Genomic DNA, 23865 nt, shown 5'->3' on the forward strand with positions numbered 1-23865 from the left:
AGCGGCACAGGTCCTAATCCAGGCACTTGTCATCTCCCGTCTGGATTACTGCAACTCGCTGTTGGCTGGGCTCCCTGCCTGTGCCATTAAACCCCTACAACTCATCCAGAATGCCGCAGCCCGTCTGGTGTTCAACCTTCCCCAGTTCTCTCACGTCACCCCGCTCCTCCGCACACTCCACTGGCTTCCAGTTGAAGCTCGCATCTGTTACAAGACCATGGTGCTTGCCTATGGAGCTGTGAGGGGAACGGCACCTCTGTACCTTCAGGCTCTGATCAGTCCCTACACCCAAACGAGGGCATTGCGTTCATCCACCTCTGGCCTGCTGGCTCCCCTTCCTCTGCGGAAGCATAGTTCCCGCTCAGCCCAGTCAAAACTGTTCGCTGCTCTGGCACCCCAATGGTGGAACAAGCTCCCTCACGACGCCAGGACAGCGGAGTCACTCACCACCTTCCGGAGACATTTGAAACCCCACCTCTTTAAGGAATACCTGGGATAGGATAAAGTAATCCTTCTAACCCCCCCCCCCCCTAAATTAAAAAAAATAATAATAATAAAAAAAATGTAAAGTTGTTATCCCACTGGCTATAGGGTGAATGCACCAATTTGTAAGTCGCTCTGGATAAGAGCGTCTGCTAAATGACGTAAATGTAAATGTAAAATTCGAAAACAAATTCTATTTTGATAAACTCCCCTATCTACTGGGTGAAATACCACAGTGTGCAATCACAGCAGCACGATTTGTGACCTGTTGCCACAAGAAAAGGGCAACCAGTGAAGAACAAACACCATTGTAAATAAAACCCATATTTATGTTTATTTATTTTCCCTTTTGTACTTTAACTATTTGCACATTGTTGCAACATTATAGACATATTATGACATTTTAAATGTCTTTATTATTTTGGAACTTTTGTGAGTGTAATGTTTACTGTAAATTTTTTTAGTGTTTATTTCACTTTTATTTATTATGTTTACATTGCTTTTGCAATATTAACATATGTTTCCCATGCCAATAAAGCCCCTTAAATTGAAATTGAGAGAGAGCGAGAGAGAGAGAGAGAGAGAGAGAGAGAGAGAGAGAGAGAGAGAGAGAGAGAGAGAGAGAGAGAGAGAAAGGCAATGTTAGCATACGTTTCCCATGCCAATAAAGCCCTTAAATTGAAATTGAATTGAATTGAATTGAATTGAGAGAGAAGAGAGAGAGAGAGAGAGAGAGAGAGAGAGAGAGAGAGAGAGAGAGAGAGAGAGAGAGAGAGAGAGAGAGAGAGAGAGAGAGAGGCAATGTTAGCATACGTTTCCCATGCCAATAAAGCCCTTAAATTAAAATTGAATTGAATTGAATTGAATTGTGAGAGAAAGAGAGAGAGAGAGAGAGAGAGAGAGAGAGAGAGAGAGAGAGAGAGAGAGAGAGAGAGAGAGAGAGAGAGAAAGGCAATGTTAGCATACGTTTCCCATGCCAATAAAGCCCCTTAAATTGAAATTGAGAGAGAGCGAGAGAGAGAGAGGAGAGAGAGAGAGAGAGAGAGAGAGAGAGAGAGAGAGAGAAAGGCAATGTTAGCATACGTTTCCCATGCCAATAAAGCCCTTAAATTGAAATTGAATTGAATTGAATTGAATTGAGAGAGAAAGAGAGAGAGAGAGAGAGAGAGAGAGAGAGAGAGAGAGAGAGAGAGAGAGAGAGAGAGAGAGAGGAGAGAGAGAGAGAGAGAGAGATGAGAGAGAGAGAGAGAGAGAGAGAGAGAGAGAAAGGCAATGTTAGCATACGTTTCCCATGCCAATAAAGCCCCTTAAATTGAAATTGAGAGAGAGCGAGAGAGAGAGAGAGAGAGAGAGAGAGAGAGAGAGAGAGAGAGAGAGAGAGAGAGAGAGAGAGAGAGAGAGAGAGAGAGAGAGAGAGAGAAAGGCAATGTTAGCATATGTTTCCCATGCCAATAAAGCCCTTAAATTGAAATTGAATTGAATTGAATTGAATTGAGAGAGAAAGAGAGAGAGAGAGAGAGAGAGAGAGAGAGAGAGAGAAGAGAGAGAGAGAGAGAGAGAGAGAGAGAGAGAGAGAGAGAGAGAGAGAGAGAGAAAGAGTTCCAAATCGAGCAGCAGCTGCTGAAAAAATGAGGTCCTACAAACATTGAAATGTACATTGGTTTTAGAGTGAAGTACATTGGGAAAAAAAGAAAAGACAACTGCAAGACTGAATGGGAGACAAAACAAGAAACAAATGAAGAAGATAGGATTGTGAAAAAGTATCTATTTTTATAAAATTGTGCAGTAAGCTTAGCTAGCTGGATTGTTTACCAGTTGCTAAGCAGTTGCTAGGGACTCTCCTAAAAGAAGCTAGGTAGCTAACTAAAAAATTGTTAGTTAACAACACAATATAAAATACAAAAGAAAGACAAAGGAGAAAGGGCAAAGAAGTAAAACAGTTTTCTAAAGACACTAGAGACAATAATACAAGAAACAACGCTGTTTTGGAAAAGGTAGGCTTCTTCTGCAACATTATACAACGGGTGGGTCTAATCCTTAATGCTGATTGATTAAAAGCACATTCCAGATGGTGTCTATTCCATAAATTACCACTGGCTAAATCTATGACTTTACAATGGTTATTTACTCTGTTCCATCTGACTGTGCAATCCCATTGTCTCATCAGCCCAGCCAGGCAAGTTATAAACTTGATCACTATAAAAAGCATCTAGACATTATCTCAAATTTGTTTTCAGACCTACATTTCGTTTTCAACAGCGGATATTTGTATAAGCCTTACTGTCTGTCTCTCCGATATTTGCAACATTGTTTCAATATTCAAATTTGATCTCCAGCTGTCCCATAGTAATGAACATGTAGGGGTCGGGAGTCGGGACGAGACAGGCAGTGCAAGCAGCGTTTCTCAGTCAGTCGAAATCATGAATCAGCTGGCATAATTTTTATGGATATATACAATGAAAAAAGGTCAAATGAAACGAAGTGCAGCTAGTTTGCAGTCTTTCCAGCTTCAGTTTGAAGTTATTGTGTTAGCTGTGTTGGCTAGCTCCTCTGAACAACAGTGTACTGACGAAATAACACATTTTCTATGCCAGGCGAAATCACGCCTCATTAGCTCATTGTTATGGATGTTACCAAATAAATGTCACTAGAAAACAGTTTACACAAATGCAAATACAGCTACTGTTGTTATTCTGGCTGCACTGTTTGACGTGACTGTAAGCAAACAAGGGATAAGAACATTGCCAGCCAGTATGGCAATGGAACATTCAGAATGAACAACTGGGTTGCGTCCATAGATACAAAAACAAAAAGACTGAATGACTGGGTCGCGTCTCTGGCAACCGAACCAATAGAACGAACGACCAGCCGGCTTGGGTAGCAACCCTAGATTTGTGTCAGGACTATAAATTGTGGAAGGATGAAATAGTATGAATAAATGCATCAAATAAATAAATAAATATGGAAATATGTCAATCATTATTTGAATATTTTGGAAACCTGTTGTATAAAAGTGATAATGTGTCATGAACCCTGCGTCTGTTTCTGCCTGTGTTGCCGTTTTTCTGCTCGATATCTCCTGTTTCCTGAAGGTTCCTGAACGCACCCTGTCCGGTTGCCGGGCAACGTTGCTAGGCGGGTGATCTCTCGATTACCCGCACCTGCTTCTCATCAGCCTCGGCACACCTGGCCCTGATCATCACCCCTTCTTAAGCTCTGACCTGACATCCATTCCCTGCCGGATCGTTAGCCATTAACAGTATGTTTTGTCAGCGTATCAGCCTCTGAGTACTAGCGTTAGTTTTTGTTATTTTGCACCTTGTTGACCTGCCTTGTACTTACCTCCGTTTTTTTCTGTCTACAGTCATTCTCCCGGAACCTTCACCCAACCCCTGCCGTGCCATAATTTAATCTGCCACTTCACCTCCACCTACTCATCTCCGCCACCCGCTCCGTCTCCTGGATTATTCTGCATCTTTTGAATCTGTAAATAAACACTCACCTTCGTTCAACTCACCTTGTCCTGGTCTGCTTCTGGGTTCTGTCTTAGAGAATCGTGACAGAACGATCCGGCCAGAAATGAACCCAGCGGACCAGGACTCTGTTCGCCATGCCATTACCCATCAGGAGAAGATGTTGGGACAACATAGCACGGCGCTACAGGAGATAGCGTTGTCAGTTCGGAACTTTTCTACCAGTCTGACGAAGATCCAGGCTCAGCTCAGTTTGCCGGTGGAGAATCCACCACCGGTTTCACCCATCTCGCCTGCCGCTTCTGGAGCTGTGCCCTTCCGTGAGCCCAAGGTTCCGACGCCTGATAAATATGAGGGGGATTTGGGAAGATGCCGTTCCTTTCTTATGCAGTGTGGATTAGTGTTCGATCTACAGCCCCACTCTTATGCCACAGACAAGGATAGGATAGCCTTTGTCATTGAATTGCTGCGTGGTAGAGCCCTGGAGTGGGCGTCAGCCGTATGGGAACGACAGGACACCTGCATGGCTTCATACTAGGAGTTCACGGCAGAGATGAGGAAGCTGTTTGACCATCCTGTCCGAGGTAAGGACGCAGTTAAACGCCTGTTCTCTTCGCCAAGGAGGTCGCAGAGTGACCGACTTCGTAATCGAATTCAGGACATTGGCTGTGGAGAGTGGGTGGAATGAGGAGTCACTGCAAGCATCCTTTTATCAGGGGTTGTCGGAGCAACTCAAGGATGAGCTGATCTCCTATCCGGAGCCTAGTGACCTGGACAGTTTGGTCGCTTTGTCTATTCGGGTGGATAACAGAGTTCGAGAGAGAAGGAGGGAGAAGCAATGGGGCCCGTCCAATCAATCAGCTTCTCGGTTCCCAGTCGAGTCAGGAGGTGGACCAGAACGCGTCGATCATTGTCCACCATACGGGATTAGTGGAGAGGTCCTGCCTCCAGATTCTGAACCCATGCAAGTGGGGCGGCACGGGCTAACCAAGGAGGAGCGCCAACATAGACGTGAGACCAACCGCTGCCTCTACTGTGGTAATTCGGGCCATTACATCTCCACTTGTTCCCAGCGGCCGTCAAACTGCCCGGCTCGCTAAGTTTGGGAGGACTTTTAGCGAGCCGGTTTCAACCTCTCAATACCCCTGTCAGACCCTGTTTCCCGGCTACCCTCATGAACAGGAATCAGAGTTTAGCGATTAACGCTTTCATCGATTCAGGTGCCGATGGCAGCTTTATTGATGCCGACGTGGTGGAACAGCTGGGGCTTCCCAAGGAGCGACTACCGGAAGCCATTGAAGCTACCACTCTGAACGGCAGTAGTCTGGCACGTATCACGATGAGGACTGAACTGGTTAAGATGCTGTTATCAGGGAATCATTCTGAGGTTCTCTCATTCTTCATTCTGCCTTCTCCCCATGTTCCTCTGGTCCTTGGATACCCCTGGCTGAAGGAACACAATCCCACTTTCGATTGGGTGACTGGCAAGGTAACTAGTTGGAGCATTGATTGTTATGCTAACTGCCTCAAGACTGCCTGTTCCCATTCTGTTCCCAGTCAGGTCATTGAGGCTAACCCCCCAGATTTGTCCCTGTTCCCCGAAACATATCACGATTTGGGGGAAGTGTTCAGTAAGCAGAGGGCTCTGTCACTTCCTCCCCACCGACCATATGATTGTGCCATAAACCTGTTCCCTGGAGCTGTCTATCCCAAGGGACGGTTATACAGCATCTCCCGACCTGAACGTGAAGCTCTGGAGACCTACATAAAGGAGTCCCTAGCTGCTGGTCTCATTCGTCCCTCGTCATCACCCCTGGAGGCAGGATTCTTCTTTGTGAGTAAGAAGGATGGCTCTCTTCGACCTTGTATTGATTATCGGGGGTTGAATGATATCACGGTCAAGAACAAGTATCCCCTGCCCTTGATGAGCTCTGCTTTCGACTCCTTACAGGGTGCTACGGTGTTCACCAAGCTGGACCTACGCAATGCGTATCATCTGGTCCGGATCAGAGAGGGTGACGAGTGGTTGACTGGTTTCAATACACCGATGGGTCATTTCGAGTATCAGGTGATGCCGTTTGGACTGACCAATGCTCCAGCAGTGTTCCAGAGTATGGTGAATGACGTCCTGAGAGATATGATCGGTCTTTTTGTGTTCATTTACCTGGATGACATTCTTATCTTCTCTAAGGAGCCTTCCAGCCACGTCCAGCATGTCAAGCAGGTTCTGCAGCGATTGTTGGAGAATCGCCTGTTTGTGAAGGCCGAGAAGTGTGAATTTCACGCCCACACTACATCCTTCCTCGGGTACATCATTTCCAGGGGAGAGATTAGGATGGACCAAGAGAAGGTTAGGGCGGTTCTGGATTGGGCCCAGCCCGGTACGAGATTGCAGCTCCAGAGGTTTCTGGGGTTTGCGAATTTCTATCGTAGATTTATCCGTGACTACAGCCGTGTGGCCGCTCCTTTAACTGCCCTGACTTCTAGTACCAGAACCTTCAGTTGGAATCCTGAGGCGGACCGGGCATTTCTGGATTTGAAGAGGCGATTCACCAACGCTCCGATTCTCTCTCAACCTGACACTGCCCGTCAGTTTGTTGTTGAGGTGGATGCGTTAGATGTGGGGGTTGGCGCCATCCTGTCCCAGCGACGCTCCACTGACGGTAAACTCCATCCCTGCGCCTACTACTCTCGTCGTCTTTCGTCTGCGGAGAGGAACTACGATGTGGGTAACCGGGAGCTTCTCGCAGTGAAACTTGCCTTGGAGGAGTGGCGCCACTGGTTGGAGGGGGCGGAGCAACCGTTTGTTGTCTGGACTGACCACAAGAATCTTGCTTACGTGCAATCCTGAGGAGAGGAGTTGGATTCCTCGGCGTCAGATCCTTGATGCTGACCTCCTTCGTGACTTCTACCGCCTCCATCCTGGCGCTCCGGGTAGTCCGCCCGGTGGCGTTCATCGGATGGGGGGTACTGTCATGAACCCTGCGTCCTGAGTCTGTTTCTGCCTGTGTTGCCGTTTTTCTGCTCGATATCTCCTGTTTCCTGAAGGTTCCTGAACGCACCCTGTCCGGTTGCCGGGCGACGTTGCTAGGCGGGTGATCTCTCGATTACCCGCACCTGCTTCTCATCAGCCTCGGCACACCTGGTCCTGATCATCACCCCTTCTTAAGCTCTGACCTGACATCCATTCCCTGCCGGATCATTAGCCATTAACAGTATGTTTTGTCAGCGTATCAGCCTCTGAGTACTAGCGTTAGTTTTTGTTATTTTGCACCTTGTTGACCTGCCTTGTACTTACCTCCGTTTTTTTTCTGTCTACAGTCATTCTCCCGGAACCTTCACCCAACCCCTGCCGTGCCATAATTTAATCTGCCACTTCACCTCCATCTACTCATCTCCGCCACCCGCTCCGTCTCCTGGATTATTCTGCATCTTTTGAATCTGTAAATAAACACTCACCTTCGTTCAACTCACCTTGTCCTGGTCTGCTTCTGGGTTCTGTCTTAGAGAATCGTGACATAATGCCCTCGAAGCCGGTGTTTGGAGGATATATCGGCACAGTTTGCCAACACCTGTGCCGATATATCCTCCAAACACCAGCTTCTCGGGCATTATCACTTCATTGTAACCAACATCACCAGTGTTGCTATGGAAATTGACGGAGAAAGCTAAGAAAAGTTTCAAAGGTTTGATGATGGGACAGAACCATGAATGCCTGTTTGCAGATCTTACCAGTTGCAAAACAAGAGCACATTTTATATTGAATACCAAACGAGGGCACATATGGAAAAGGGTTACTTGCAACCATTTCCCTTTCTCAAAAAAAAGAGGCATCAGCCAAGGCTGTCAGATCAGCATCTTTGAAGAAGCTGACCAGAGCAACACATATCAAACAGTTAACTTATACAATAATGGAACTGTATTGATACAAGGCAGTGATTCAAGCCTCCAGTTTTTTGAGAATGTGTTTGCTACCCTAAAAGTAGAAGCTGAACTCATCTCAGAAGCTGAGGAAAAAGTAAAGGAGGGAGATGATGGAGAAAAGCAGGCCCCAACACCCCTAACAGCCTCTGTGCCCCAGCAAGAAGCCCTCGGTGTCCCGCTACCTACCTCACCTGCAGCAGACAGAGCCAAGAACATGCCTACAACTCCAAGAACCCCTGCTATGCAATGTTTCCACAACATCCTCTCTCTAGTTGAAGCAGAGGTCATAGAACTCAGAGAGAACACGCTTCAAGGGGATAACACTGTCCAGAAACTAAAAGAAGAGATGAAACAGTTCAGGGAGGAGAGCAGAACATATATTGCTAAATTAGAAAGCAGAATGGACAAACTGAGTCAGACAAATGATGACCTCAGAGACCACCTGAGCACAACAAGAGATGAGCTAGAGCAGAGAGAGAGGTACATTCACACCCTCAACCAGCAGCTAGTCATTATGTCCTCTGCATCTAGAGAACATGTCCACCAGCTTGGTACAACACAGACAGAACCTGAGACCAGAATAACCAGCATGGCCTCCACCACAAAGCCACATAGCCTGCTCCAGCCCAGATTAGCCAACCAGCCTCCCAGTCTGCTCCAGCCCAGGTCAGCCTACCAGCCTCCCAGTCTGCTCCAGTACAGGTCAACCTACCAGCCTCCCAGTCTACTCTAGCCCAGGTCAGAATACCAGCCTCCCAGTCTGTTCCAACCAGACAACCACCCACAACTACAATCGTTATCGATTCAAATGGGAAGTCCTTGAAAGATTATTCCTTAGACACCAGGTGTATACATTCTGGTGTCCTACAACTGAGAGTGAAATGCAGCTACTCAGTCAGACCAGGATTGACACCCCTGACAACATCATCATCCACACTGGCACAAACAACCTTCGTGCCAAAGGTGAAAATGTATCTGGGGCAGTGAGAAGAGTGGCAGAGCGGGCACAGGCTATGTTCCCAACAACCAATATAGTTGTGTCCAGACCAGACATGCCTCAGGACAGCATGACCAGACCCGGCCCATCACAACATAGCTCTACTAGACCCGGCCCATCACAACACAGCTCTACTAGACCCGGCCCATCACAACACAGCTCTACTAGACCCGGACCATCACAACACAGCACAACTAGACACGGCCCATCACAGCACAGCACTGACCACTACTCTAGGGTCGGGCAGAACACTGTCCTTCAGAGAAGTGGACCACAGTATGCAGTCCACACCATGTATCATTCAGATCATCAGCCTACATATGCTAAAGTAACCTCTGGCAAAAGACACCTAGAACTATCCAAGATTGGAGAGGTGTGTCAACTACTGCATCTAATTTGTAGACTACTGGACTAGACAGACCCTTTAATTCACTCACACACTTTCACACACTCACACACACACACACTCACTCACTCACTCACTCACTCACTCACTCACTCACTCACTCACTCACTCACTCACTCACTCACTCACTCACTCACTCACTCACTCACTCACTCACTCACTCACTCACTCACACACACACACACACACACACACACACACACACACACACACACACACACAATAAACACATACAAGGGGTTGCAGATTGCATTGTATTGTATTGTACTTATTTTTTGTGCAATCTTATTCCATTCTTATTGATTTGTTTAACAACTATTCTTTATTTTATTGGCACTGGTATTATAATAATCATTGTATATATAATAATATATACACTACCACTCAAAAGTTTGGACACACCTACTCATTCAAGGGTTTTTCTTTATTTTTACTATTTTTTACATTGTCAAATAATAGTGAAGACTGTGAAATAACACATATGGAATCATGTAGTAAACAAAAAAGTGTTAAACAAATATATTTTATATTTCAGATTCTTCAAATAGCCACCCTTTGCCTTGATGACAGCTTTGCACACTCTTGGCATTCTCTAAACCAGCTTCATGAGGTAGTCACCTGAAATTCATTCCAATTAACAGGTGTGCCTTCTGTTCAAGAAATTCAAGAGAAAATGAACATCCTTGAATCAATCATTAAAAACAACAAAAATCCACTAGATTACCCAATAACCCATCAATAACTAAATTAAAAGGTCAAGTCTATAAAACCAAGGAAGGCTTGTGGTCTAGATAACATCAGAAATTAAATGCTGAAAAACAGCACACCTGAGTTGCAAGATACTGTGCTTAAATTGTTCAACATGGTACTAACTTCTGGCTGCTTTCCTGATGTCTGGAACCAGAGGCTCATCTCCCTTATCCATAAAAGTGGAGCAAATATGCAGAGGGAACACACAGAAGGGTGTTGTATAAAACACCTGTCTCCGGATTACATCTTCAAACTAAGGGCAACCATGGCATCAATGACAGAGAGGGAGAAGCATCCATCCATGTATATGGGTAAGATAGTCTAGCTAGCTACATTTTCTGATGTTATACACTACCAGTCAAAAGTTTGGACACAGCTACTCATTCAAGGGTTTTTCTTTATTTGTAATATTTTTTACATTGTAGAATAATAGTGAAGACATCAAAACTATGAAATAACACATATGGAATCATGTAGTAACCCAAAAAGTGTTAAACAAAAGTATTCTTCAAATAGCCACCCTTTGCCTTGATGAGAGCTTTGCACACTCTTGGCATTCACATACTGTATGTTTCTAATTTTTTCAGAAAGTTGTTTTCATTTCAAGTTAAAGCGTACGGTTAGCTAGCTAGCTAACATTAGCTGGCTGGCTCGCTAGCTAACATGATGTGTATGATCTGTGTTGTAATATTATTTGTATGTCAGAGACATTTTCATTGCTAGTTATAGCCTAATGTTAGCTAGCTAGCTAACATTGAACCTGGTTGGTTAGCTACCTGCAGATTAATGCAGGGTAGTAACGTTATGAGTTGGGATTATGGTTAATTGTTTAGCTAGCTAGCTACATGTCTAAACAAAATACTTGATTATGAAAGTAACCATTTCACTACACCTTCTGTGTCCTATGCATGTGACAAATAAACTTAGATTTTATTTGATATAGTATGTGTTTACCAGAGACGGTAATGTGAAGAACATGACCTCCACCAAAGTCAAATTAGGATATAACGTTAGGCTAACGAGACAGTGTCCAAGTTCTAAAATACTCCAGTAGAATGCCCTGCTTTTATTTCGTCACACTCACAACTGTAAGCTATTTTCTGTAATTGGCTCACCATTAACTTGCAAATAATGATCTTGTTGTGAGATTATTTTCCTGTAATAATGAAGACAAATGAGCTAAAGTGAAGATGTTGTCAGCTATATGATATGGTCATTATTTGAACTGGCTAGCCAGCTAACTTGACATTAACTAGCTAGCTAACAAGCTAGAACTGAACCAAAACATTGTTTAGAAAGTTGCTTTTAGTTGCCTGGTTTGCTAGATTGACATATACTAAATTCATTTTTAAACGGGTGGGTTTATTAGCGTTAAAAATACACTAGTTACGGTATTTTGGACCACCAGGCTGCTGATGTCATGCAGGCTGTAGAAATATTTTGTTGTTTAGTACATGGCCTCACATGTGAATCCTTAAAAAATGGTTGGGGCTAAGGCGTACGAGGGTGTGAATGATGCTGAATGGGTGTAGACAAAGAAGAGCTCTCCAGTAGGTTTACCAAAACATTCAAGGGCCATTTTCTCAAAAGTGAGGTTACAAGTTTATCAACTTTCAAAGCAGAATTACTTTCCCATTGTTCTTCAACTGTAGCATATGCTATACCATTTTCTAGCTCTGAGTCTCTACTTTTATCCAATGGAAAAAAACACAATTTCAAATGTTGCTACATAAGACCGAATCGAGCCGGTTAGTCACATATACTGATGATTTGGTTATTCTATCACCAACCAAAGAAGGTCTTCAACAGAACCTTAACATTCTACAGCAATATTGCCATAATTGGGCCCTGGCAGAAAGTATAAATTCACCTTAAACAACACCATTATTGAACACACTAAAAATTACTCATACCTTGGTATGACCATATCTGCATTGGGAAACGTTAATATGGCAGTGAGTGCACTCAAAGAAAAAGCCTGCAGAGCATTTTCATTCATTTAGCAGACGCTCTTATCCAGAGCGACTTACAGGAGCAATTAGGGTTAAGTGCCTTGCTCAAGGGCACATCAACAGATTTTCACCTAGTTGGCTCGGGGATTAGAACCAGCGACCTTTCGGTTACTGGCACAACGCTCTTAACCACTAAGCTACCTGCCGCCCGTAGTAGAGGTAGTAATGATGATGGTAGTTGTAGTACTGATGTAATGGTGAGGATGACAGTCATAAGTTACTTATAGTTTCATTTCCATGTTTAGCCTTTTATATTTATTATATTTCTACTATTGACTGTTAACATATTTTTTTGGGGGGGGTATTATTATTTATTTATTTATTTACTAAAATGTTATATTATTATTATTCATTATTTTATTACAATGTATATTGTATACATTGTTGCTTTGGCAATATTGACGCAATGTTTTTCATGCCAATAAAGCAGCTTGAATTTGAATTTAAGAGAGAATTGAATTTACTTGTTTCCTATTGTCACATTGTTACAACACTGTATATATACATAATATGACATTTGAAATGTCTTTATTATTTTGAAACTTCTGAGTGTAATGTTTACTGTTAATGTTTATTTCACTTTTGTTTGAATTGAGAGAGAGACAGACAGACAGACAGACAGACAGACAGACAGACAGACAGACAGACAGACAGACAGACAGACAGACAGACAGACAGACAGACAGACAGACAGACAGACAGACAGACAGACAGAGAGAGAGAGAGTGTGTGACATAACTGAGTTTGAAACTTCTGAGTGTAATGTTTACTGTAATATATAAATATATTGTTTATTTCACTTTTGTTTGAATTGAGAGAGAGACAGACAGACAGACAGAGAGAGAGTGTGTGACATAACTGAGTTTGCTTGTTGCCAGTTAATAACCCTAATATCATTCATTATAACTCACTGAAATGAAGAGAAGTTTTATAAAGTGCACTTCATAAAACCAGCTGGTTTCTCTTCATTTCAACTAGTTATAATGAACGATATTAGGGTGAACGAGAATCTTCCATCCATTCAGTCTTGAAAGGTAATTGGAAAAAGCCTTGTGACCAACCCTGGCCCAAAACCTTTATAAAATGGATTGCATTCATTTGTATAGCTAGTAGAGAGAGAGAGAGAGAGAGAGAGAGAGAGAGAGAGAGAGAGAGAGAGAGAGAGAGAGAGAGAGAGAGAGAGAGAGAGAGAGAGAGAGAGAGAGAGAGAGAGAGAGAGAGAGAGAGAGAGAGAGAGAGAGAGAGAGAGAGAGAGAGAGAGAGAGAGAGAGAGAGAGAGAGAGAGAGAGAGAGAGAGAGAGAGAGCAGGCAAACAGGCCCAACCCCCACTCTTACACTAGCCCAAGCCAATGGCATGTACAAGATGCTCAGCAGGCTCTGCTCACAATTACTGATCTGAGGCCAAACCACACGACCAACAACATTAGACACTTTATGGAACACAAAGCCTTCACTATTTCATCCTGGAATATCCAAGGCCTGAGGTCATCTGCCTTTGGCCTAAAGAGCAGGAACCTGGACTTCAACAAAGAAATCAGAAATACAGCCATCCTACAAGAAACATGGTATAGAGGAGACGGACCCACTGGTTGCCCTCTAGGTTACAGAGAGCTGGTAGTCCCATCCACCAAACTACCAGGTGTGAAACAGGGAAGGGACTCAGGGGGTATGCTAATTTGGTATAGAGCAGACCTAACACTCTATTAAATTAATCAAAACAGGAACATTTTACATTTGGCTAGAAATTCAACAGAGAAAAATGTCATCCTGTGTGCTACCTATATCCCTCAACTAGAATCCCCATACTATAATGAAGACAGCTTCTCCATCCTGGAGGGGAAATCAATAATTTCCAGACTCAGAGACATGTACTAGTCTGTGGCGACCTAATTGCCAGAACTGGACAATAACCTGACACCCTCAGCACACAGGGGGACAAACACCTACCTGGAGGTGACAGCATTCCCTCCCCCATATCCCCCCCTAGGCACAACTACGACAACATAACCAACAAAAATGGGTCACAACTCCTGCAGCTCTGCCGCACGCTGGGTATGTACATAGACAATGGTAGGCTTCGAGGGGACTCCTATGGTAGGTACACCTATAGCTCATCTCTTGGCAGTAGTACTGTAGACTACTTTATCACTGACCTCAACCCAGAGTCTCTCAGAGCGTTCACAGTCAGCCCACTGCCACCCCTATCAGACCACATCAAAATCACAGTCTACTTGAACAGAGCAATACTCAATCATGAGGTATCAAAGCCAAAGGAACTGAATAATATAAAGAAATGCTACCAAAAAAACAATTAGGAAAGAACAAATTCAATCCCTTTTACACAACTTCCTGGACAAAACGTTCCACTGTAATAGTGAAGGTGTAAACTTGGCAGTAGAAAACTAAACAGTGTATTTAACCTTTCAGCTTCCCTATCAAATCAAAAAATTTCGAACAGAAAACCGAAGAAAAGTAACAACGGTGACAAATGGATTGATGAAGAATGCAAAAACCTAAGAAAGAAATTGAGAAACCTATCCAACCATCTTTTTGGCCCTATAACAGAACAAGAACAAACAGCAACAAAAAAATACACAAATGCAAATCTTAGAATCAACTATTAAAGACTACCAGAACCCACTGGATTCTCCACTTACATTGCATGAACTACAGGACAAAATACAAACCCTCCAACCCAAAAAGGCCTGTGGTGTTGATGGTATCGTCAATTAAATGATACAATATACAGACCACAAATTACAATTGGCTATACTTAAACTCTTTAACATCATCCTTAGCTCTGGCATTTTCCCCAATATTTGGCACCAAGGACTGATCACCACAAATTTGACCCCAATAACTACCATGGGATACGCGTCAACAGCAACTTTGGGAAAATCTTCTGCATTATCATTAACAGCAGACTCATACATTTCCTCAGTGAAAACAATGTACTGAGCAAATGTGAAATTGGCTTTGTACCAAATTACTGTACGACAGACTACGTATTCACGCTGCACACCCTAATTGACAAACAAACAAACCAATATAAAGGCAAAGTCTTCTCATGCTTTGTTGATTCCCAAAAAGCTTTTGACTCAATTTGACATGAGGGTCTGCTATACAAATTGATGGAAAGTGGGATTGGGGGAAAAACATACAACATTATAAAATCCATGTACACAAACAACAAGTGTGCAGTTAATATTGTCAAAAAACACACACATTTCTTTCCTCAGGGCCGTGGGGTGAGACAGGGATGCAGTTTAAGCCCCACCCTCTTCAACATATATATCAAAGAATTGGCGAGGGCACTAGAACAATCTGCAGCACCCGGCCTCACCATACTAGAATCTGAGTCAAATGTGTACTGTTTGCTGATTATCTGGTGCTTCTGTCACCAACCAAGGATGGCCTACAGCAGCACCGAGATCTTCTGCACAGTTTCGGTCAGACCTGGGCCCTGACAGTAAATCTCAGTAAGACAAAAATAATGGTGTTCCAAAAAAGGTCCAGTTGCCAGGACCACAAATACAAATTCAATCTAGACACAGCTGTGAACGATCTGAGAGACAAGTGCAGAAGGGTCTTCTACGCCATCAAAAGGAACATACATTTTGACATACCAATTAGGATCTGGCTAAAAATACTTTAATCAGTTATAGAACCCATTGCTCTTCATGGTTGTGAGGTCTGGGGTCCACTCACCAACCAAAAATTCACAAATTGGGACAAACACCAAATTGAGATTCTGCATGCAGAATTCAGCAAAAATATCCTCAGTGTACAACGAAAAACACCAAATAATGCATGCAGAGCAGAATTAGGCCGATACCTGCTAATTATCAAAATCCAGAAATGAGCCGTTAAATTCTATAACCACTTAAAAGGAAGCTATTCCCAAACCTTCCATAACAAAGCCATCACCTACAGAGAGATGAACTTGGAGAAGAGTCCCCTAAGTAAGCTGGTCCTGGGGCTCTGTTCACAAACACAAACAGACCCCACAGAGCCCCAGTACAAAAACACCACAATTAGACCCAACCAAATCATGAGAAAACAAAAAGAGAATTACTTGACACATTGGAAAGAATTAACAAAAAAAACAGAGCAAACGTGAATGCTATTTGGCCCTAAACAGAGAGTACACAGTGGCAGAATACCTGACCACTGTGACTGACCCAAACTTAAGGAAAACTTTGACTATGTACAGACTCAGTGAGCGTAGCCTTGCTATTGAGAAAGGCCGTCGTAGGCAGACCTGGCTCTCAAGAGAAGACAGGCTATGTGCACACTGCACACAAAATGAGGTGGAAACTGAGCTGCACTTCCTAACATCCTGCCAAATGTACACCCATATTAGAGACACATATTTCCCTCAGATTACAGAGATCCACAAAGAATTTGAAAACAAACCCAATTTTGATGAACTCCCTTATCTACTGGGTGAAAAACCACAGTGTGCCATCACAGCAGCAATATTTGTGACCTGTTGCCACAAGAAAAGGGCAACCAGTGAAGAACAAACACCATTGTAAATACAACCCATATTTGTGTTTATTTATTTTCCCATTTGTACTTAAACTATTTGCACATTGTTACAACAGTGTATATATACATAATATGACATTTGAAATGCCTTTATTCTTTTGAACTTCTGAGTGTAATGTTTACTGTTAATGTTTATTTCACTTTTATTTACTATCTACTTCACTTGCTTTGGCAATGTTAACATATGTTTCCCATGCCAATAAAGCCCTTAAATTGAATTGAAATTGAAATTGAGAGACGGGGCAGTGGAAGAGAAAGCAGAGACAGAGACAGAGACAGAGACAGAGAGAGAGAGAGAGAGAGAGAGAGAGAGAGAGAGAGAGAGAGAGAAAGAGAAAAAAGAGACAGAGGGAGAGACAGAGATAGAGGGAGAGATAGAGAAAGAGAGGGACAGCGAGAAAGAGAGAGAGAGAGAGAGAGAGAGAGAGAGAGAGAGAGAGGTTGGGTGGGGGATGGAAGAGAAAGCAGAGAGAGAAACTACAAAGAAGAATGTTGAGTTAAGTGAGAAAACGGGCAAGTTGCCTGATTGTCTTCCATGCCTACAGTGTTTAATATACCTGTAAACTGAAATTAGCATATTTTAAAAAGAGGCACTGCCAGCCTACAGACCATTAGTTGACTACCACAACTACAACATTAAAGACAGGTAAAGAGAAGGACAAGACCAGGAAGAGAGGGGAGGGCCATGCCTTCTGGCTATAAGAGGTTATCAATGTTTCCCCGACCCCGCTGTGCCCAGAATGCTCTCTCTCTCTCTATCTCTATCTCTCCCTCTTTCCCCCATCCCTCAATCCTCCCTGCCCGCTCTCCTCGTGGTTTTTGGAGTGCTCTTCAATCTCAGTGTTCTGACACAAACAGACAGGCCTGTTATCGCAAATCACTTGTATTTGAATAATGTCCACCACCCAGCAAACACACACGCGTGCACGCACGCACCTACGCGCACACACACACACATCCTGTAATCACATGTACTTACACCACTCAGGGGGTCTAACAGCTCAATGATGGCGCTCCAAATGTCCCCCACCCGTCACACGGCGAGTGGCAAGTAAAGCCATTAACACAGCAATCTGCGCCATGGTTATATTTTTAGTTGCAGCGAGGGACGACCAGGGAGAGAGGGACGAAAAACACTGCTATTCTTCCTGTGTTCCCTCTGCGGCCATTAGTTTATCTTTAACTAGGCGCAGCATGAGATGGGTTGACCTATTCTACTGCAGTCGGAAGCAGAGACATCACATTACAGCCAAACACACTGCAGATGATTGTGGACTACAGGAAAAAAAAGAGGACTGAGCACACCCCCATTCTCATCGACGGGGCTGTAGTGGAACAGGTTGAGAGCTTCAAGTTCCTTGGTGTCCACATCACCAACGAACTATCATGGTCCAAACACACCAAGACAGTCGTGAAGAGGGCACGACAAAGCCTATTCCCCCTCAGGAGACTAAAAAGATTTGGCATGGGTCCTCAGATCCTCAAAAAATTCTACAGCTGCACCATCGAGAGCATCCTGACTGGTTGCATCACCGCCTGGTATGGCAACTGCTTGGCCTCCGACTGCAAGGCACTACAGAGGGTAGTGCGTACGGCCCAGTACATCACTGGGGCAAAGCTTCCTGCCATCCAGGACCTCTATACCAGGCGGTGTCAGAGGAAGGCCCTCAAAATTGTCAAAGACTCCAGCCACCCTAGTCATAGACTGTTCTCTCTGCTACCGCACGGCAAGCGGTACCGGAGTGCCAAGTCTAGGTCCAAAAGACTTCTCAACAGCTTCTACCCCCAAGCCATAAGACTCCTGAACAGCTAATCATGGCTACCCGGACTATTTGCACTGCCCCCCCACCCCATCCTTTTTACGCTGCTGCTACTCTGTTAAGTATTTATGCATAGTCACTTTAACTCTACCCACATGTACATATTACCTCAACTACCTCAACTAGCCGGTGCCCCCGCACATTGACTCTGCAACGGTACCCCCCTGTATATATAGCCTCCCTACTGTCACTTTATTTTACTTCTGCTCTTTTTTTTCTCAACACTTTTTTTTTGTTGTTGTTTTATTTTTACTTTTTTTGTTTAAAATAAATGCACTGTTGGTTAAGGGCTGTAAGTAAGCATTTCACTGTAATGTCTGCACCTGTTGTATTCGGCGCATGTGACCAATAAAATTTGATTTGATTTGATTTGATTTGATACCCACAGAATCACCTATCTACACAGGCAGAGTGGATACAAGAACAATGGTCTTACCACTACACGGGCAGACTATAGTACACACTACTACTACTGGGCAATTCCACAGTAGCACAATTATACTGAGACTAAGATTTAGCACTTTAAAATGTATGCCAAACAAAAAACAATGATTGCAAAGTTAAACAAACCAAATAACTCTATGCATAAGGACAACTTTTAACAATTTCCACTGAATATTTTACATAAACACATGTACTTGAAGAACAGTGCAGATACAACATTTGGTAACAGAATGATGGTACAAATAGCACAAACTGTCATTCGGTTACCATGGAATTGCCCTTCTACTAGAGCAGATACAAGAGCAGAACACACATCAGTACTGCTCATATAGGACAACAACAATATATGCTACCTCTACAGAACAAACTACTGAAACTACAAAAAAAGTACACACCACTAGATCTGTAAGCACACAGCTGAAACTCCAAGAACAGGCACACTAAATCTTCATGTACAAAATACAGGAATAGAGAGAGATAGCAAGAAGATACAGTGCCTTGAAAAAGTATTCATCCCCCTTGGCATTTTTCCTATTTTGTTGCATTACAACCTGTAATTTAAATGGATTTGGATTTTAAATTCATGTAATGCACATACACACAATAGTCCAAATTGGTGAAGGGAAATTTAAAAAAATAACTTGTTTAAATAAATTCTAAACAATTAATAATGTTTAGTTTATGTATTCACCCCCTTTGCTATGAAGCCCCTAAATAAGATCTGGTGCAACCAATTACCTTCAGAAGTACCTTCAGAAGTCACATAATTAGTTAAATAAAGTCCACCTGTGTGCAATCTAAGTGTCACATGATCTGTCACATGATCTCAGTATATATACACCTGTTCTGAAAGGCCCCAGAGTCTGCAACACCACTAAGCAAGGGGCACCACCAAGCAAGTGGTACCATGAAGACCAAGGAGCTCTCCAAACAGGCCAGGGACAAAGTTGTGGAGAAGTATCGATCAGGGTTGGGTTTTTAAAAAATATCAGAAACATTGAACATCCCACGGAGCACAATTAAATCCATTATACAAAAATGGAAAGAATATGGCACCACAACAAACCTGCCAAGAGAGGGCCGCCCACCAAAACTCACGGACCAGGCAAGGAGGGCATTAATCAGAGAGGCAACAAAGAGACCAAAGATAACCATGAAGGAGCTGCAAAGCTCCACAGCGAATATTGGATTATCTGTCCATAGGACCACTTTAAGCCGTACACTCCACAGAGCTGGGCTTTATGGAAGAGTGGCCAGAAAAAAAGCCATTGCTTAAAGAAGAAAATAAGAAAACACGTTTGGTGTTCGCCAAAAGCCATGTGGGAGACTCCCCAAACATATGGAAGAAGGTACTCTGGTCAGATGACACTAAAAATGAGCTTTTTGGCCATCAAGGAAAACACTATGTCTGGCACAAACCCAACACCTCTCATAACCCAGAGAACACCATCCCCACAGTGAAGCATGGTGGTGGCAGCATCATGCTTTGGGGATGTTTTTCATCGGCAGGGACTGGGAAACTGGTCAGAATTAAAGGAATGATGGATGTCGCAAAATACAGGGAAATTCTTGAGGGAAACCTGTTTCAGTCTTCCAGAGATTTGAGACTGGGGCGGAGGTTCACCTTCCAGCAGTACAATGACCCTAAGCATACTGCTAAAGCATCACTTGAGTGGTTTAACGGGAAACATTTATATGTCTTGGAATGGCCTAGTCAAGGCCCAGACCTCAATCCAATTGAGAATCTGTGGTATGACTTAAAGATTGCTGTACACCAGCGGAACCTATCCAACTTGAAGGAGCTGGAGCAGGTTTGCCTTGAAGAAAGGGCAAAAATCACAGTGGCTATATGTGCCAAGCTTATAGAGACATACCCCAAGAGAATTGCAGCTGTAATTGCTGCAAAAGATGGCTTTACAATGTATTGACTTTGGGGGAGTTAATAGTTATGCACGCTCAAGTTTTCTGTTTTTTTTGTCTTATGTCTGTCAAAAACAAAAATATTTTGCATCTTCACAGTGGTAGGCATGTTGTGTAAATCAAATGATACAAACCCCCCAAAAATCAAGTACTGGTACTATATATAAACATGTATTTTTTATTAAAATGCATTTTTTGGCAGGAATGCCTTCTGGAACATGTGAACTTTCATGTGCCTCTATGACAAACTTGTATGCCATCTGTAAATACGAATATAAAAATTAAATTACGAGCCTAGATTGTTTAGCCACGGAAAAACACAGGAACCTTCCCACTAGCCATGATTGGCTGAGATAATGGCTGGGCTGGACATGATGAGAGATGAGTTTGGATTGGTCTGCCATGTAGCACGCTTCTGTCTATAACATGAGCTGCTCAGTATGTATAGGTAATCCTTTCTAAAGTGGCTTTTTTGAAAGATGCTCTCCACTTTCTGGAGGACCGAGTTTAAAGAACAGTGGAATGTCCGGTGGAAGCAGAGTATGATAGAGTCAAAAAGAGAACACACAGAATGCTGTTGTATAAAACACCTGTCTCCGGATTACATCTTCAAACTAAGGGCAACCATGGCGTCCGTGCTAGAGAAGGATAAGTATTCATCCATGTATTCGAGTAAGAGAGTCTAGTTAGCTACATTTTCAGAAAGTTGTTCTGATTGCAAGTTATAGCGTACTGTCAGCTAGCTAGCTAATGTTAGCTGGCTGGCTCACTAGCTAAAGTTACATGTATGATCTGTGTAGTAATATTATTCGTATCTCAGAGCCATTTGCATTGCTAGTTATAGCCTAATGTTAGCTAGCTGGTTAACATTGAACCTAGTTGGTTAGTTTTAGCTACCAGCAGATTCATGCAAGGTAGTAAAGTTATGAGTGGGGATTATGGTTCATTGTTTAGCTAGCTAGCTAGCTACATATCTAAACAAAATATTCCACTATGCAAGTAACCATTTCACTGTACCGTTTACACCATCTGTATCCTGTGCATGTGACAAATAAACTTGGATTTTATTTGATATAGTATGTGTTTACCAGAGATGGTAATGTGAAGAACAACATTACCTGCACCAAAGTCAAATTAAGATATAATGTTAGGACAATGAGACAGTGTCCAAGTTCTAAAATCCTCCGGTAGAATGCCCTGCTTTTATTTCATCACACTCACAACCATAAGCTATTTTATGTAATTAGCTCGCCATTAACTTGTAAATAATGATTTTGTTGTGAGTTTATTTTCCGGTAATAATGTATACAAATTACCTAAAGTTAAGATGTTGTCAGCTACTGTATATGATATGGTTGTTATTTGAACTGGCTAGCCAGCTAACTTAACATTAGCTTGCTAGCTAACAAGCTAGAAACAAACCAAAACATTGTTTTGAAAAATGCTTTTAGTTGCCTGGTTTGCTAGATTGACATATGCTAAATTCATTTTTAAACGGATGGGTTTATTAGTGTTAAAATACACCAGTTATGCTATTTTGGACGACCAGGCTGCTGATGTCATGCAGCCTGTCATTTTTATATTTATACTTTTTCATAACAACAATGACAAGTTTGATGTCGCACGACAATAGAATGTTGGCCTCCCGAGTGGTGCAGCGGTCTAAGGCACTGCATTGCAGTGCTTGAGGTGTCAATACAGAACCGGGTGAGACCGGGAGACTTATGAGGCGGCGCACAATTGGCCCAGCATCGTCCGGGTTAGGGGAGGGTTTGGCCGGCCGGGTTTCCTTGTCCCATCGCACTCTAACGACTCCTTGTGGCGGGCCAGGTTAAGCGAGCAGTGTGTCAAGAAGCCGTGCCGCTTGGCAGGGTCATGTTTCGGAGGATGCATGGCTCTCAACCTTCGCATCTCCCGAGTCTGTAGGGGAGTTGCAGCAATGGGACAAGACTGTAACTACCAATTGGATATCACGAAAAAGGGGTAAAAGTCCACCCCCCCCCAAACCCCCCCCCCCCCCCCCCCCCCACCAATAATGTTCATGATGTCACTGTGACAACTGTCTACAGACATGTCAATAGATGTAATATAAACCAGCCTTTAGTCTTGAAATCTTTGGTTTTTTAGTACACTACCGTACTCATTCTGTTTAGCAAATGGCCTCACATGTGAATCCTTAAAGAGATGGATGGGGCTAAGGCTTAAGAGGGTGTGAACGATGCTGAACGGGTGTAGACAAAGAAGAACTCTCCAGTAGGTGTACCAAAACATACAAGGGCCATTTCTTAAAAGTGTGGTTACAAGTTTATCAACTTTCAAAGCAGAATTACTTTCCCATTGTTCCTCAACTGTAGCATATGCTATACCATTTTCTAGCTCTGAGTCTCTACTTTTATCCAATGGAAAAAAAACACAATTTCACATTTTGCTACATAAGACCAAATCGAGCAGGTCGGTCACAAATGATGAGAATATAATATAGAGCATTAGAGCGAGAGAGCGTGAGAGAGAGAGAGAGAGAGAGAGAGAGAGAGAGAGAGAGAGAGAGAGAGAGAGAGAGAGAGAGAGAGAGAGAGAGAGAGAGAGAGAGAGAGAGAGAGAGAGAGAGAGAGAGAGAGAGAGAGAGAGAGAGAGAGAGAGAGAGAGAGAGAGAGAGAGAGAGAGAGAGAGAGAGAGAGAGAGAGAGAGAGAGAGAGAGAGAGAGAGAGAGAGAGAGAGAGAGAGAGAGAGAGAGAGAGAAGGGAGAAAGTGGAGCAGCTAGTAAAGCACTTTCGAGCCTGTACACCATTGTATATTTCATGTTTGGCCCGAGGGGTAGCTAATGATGGTGGCTAAGAAGTCAACTACCCTCTCTGAATGAGGAAGAGGAAGACTACTCTGTAGTGCTCTCACAGTGACCTGCTGTATTTGTGGTTAAATTTACAACCTGGTCTCAGAGTATTTTGTATTATTCTGTAGGTAAAACTGCAGACACTCCATTTAGTATGATATGAAATATGATATTTCTTATGGTATGTATTCATTTGTGGATGTCCATCACCCATTTTGTATGATATGTTACGAATTACAATTCGTATTATATGTT

General features: G+C 43.1%; 1 protein-coding gene across 1 annotated transcript in view; it reads right to left on the reverse strand.

Moving 5' to 3' along the window:
• The window catches only part of LOC311127504 (fibrinogen C domain-containing protein 1-B-like), a gene marked incomplete at its 3' end in the record, with an annotated part of 349982 nt that overhangs the window by 200567 nt on the left and 125550 nt on the right, over positions 1-23865 (reverse strand). The gene's annotated exons all lie outside the window — the stretch shown is intronic.

This window comes from Coregonus lavaretus (assembly GCF_964263955.1).
Source record: "Coregonus lavaretus genome assembly, chromosome: 4".
Classification (NCBI taxonomy): Eukaryota; Metazoa; Chordata; class Actinopteri; order Salmoniformes; family Salmonidae; genus Coregonus; species Coregonus lavaretus.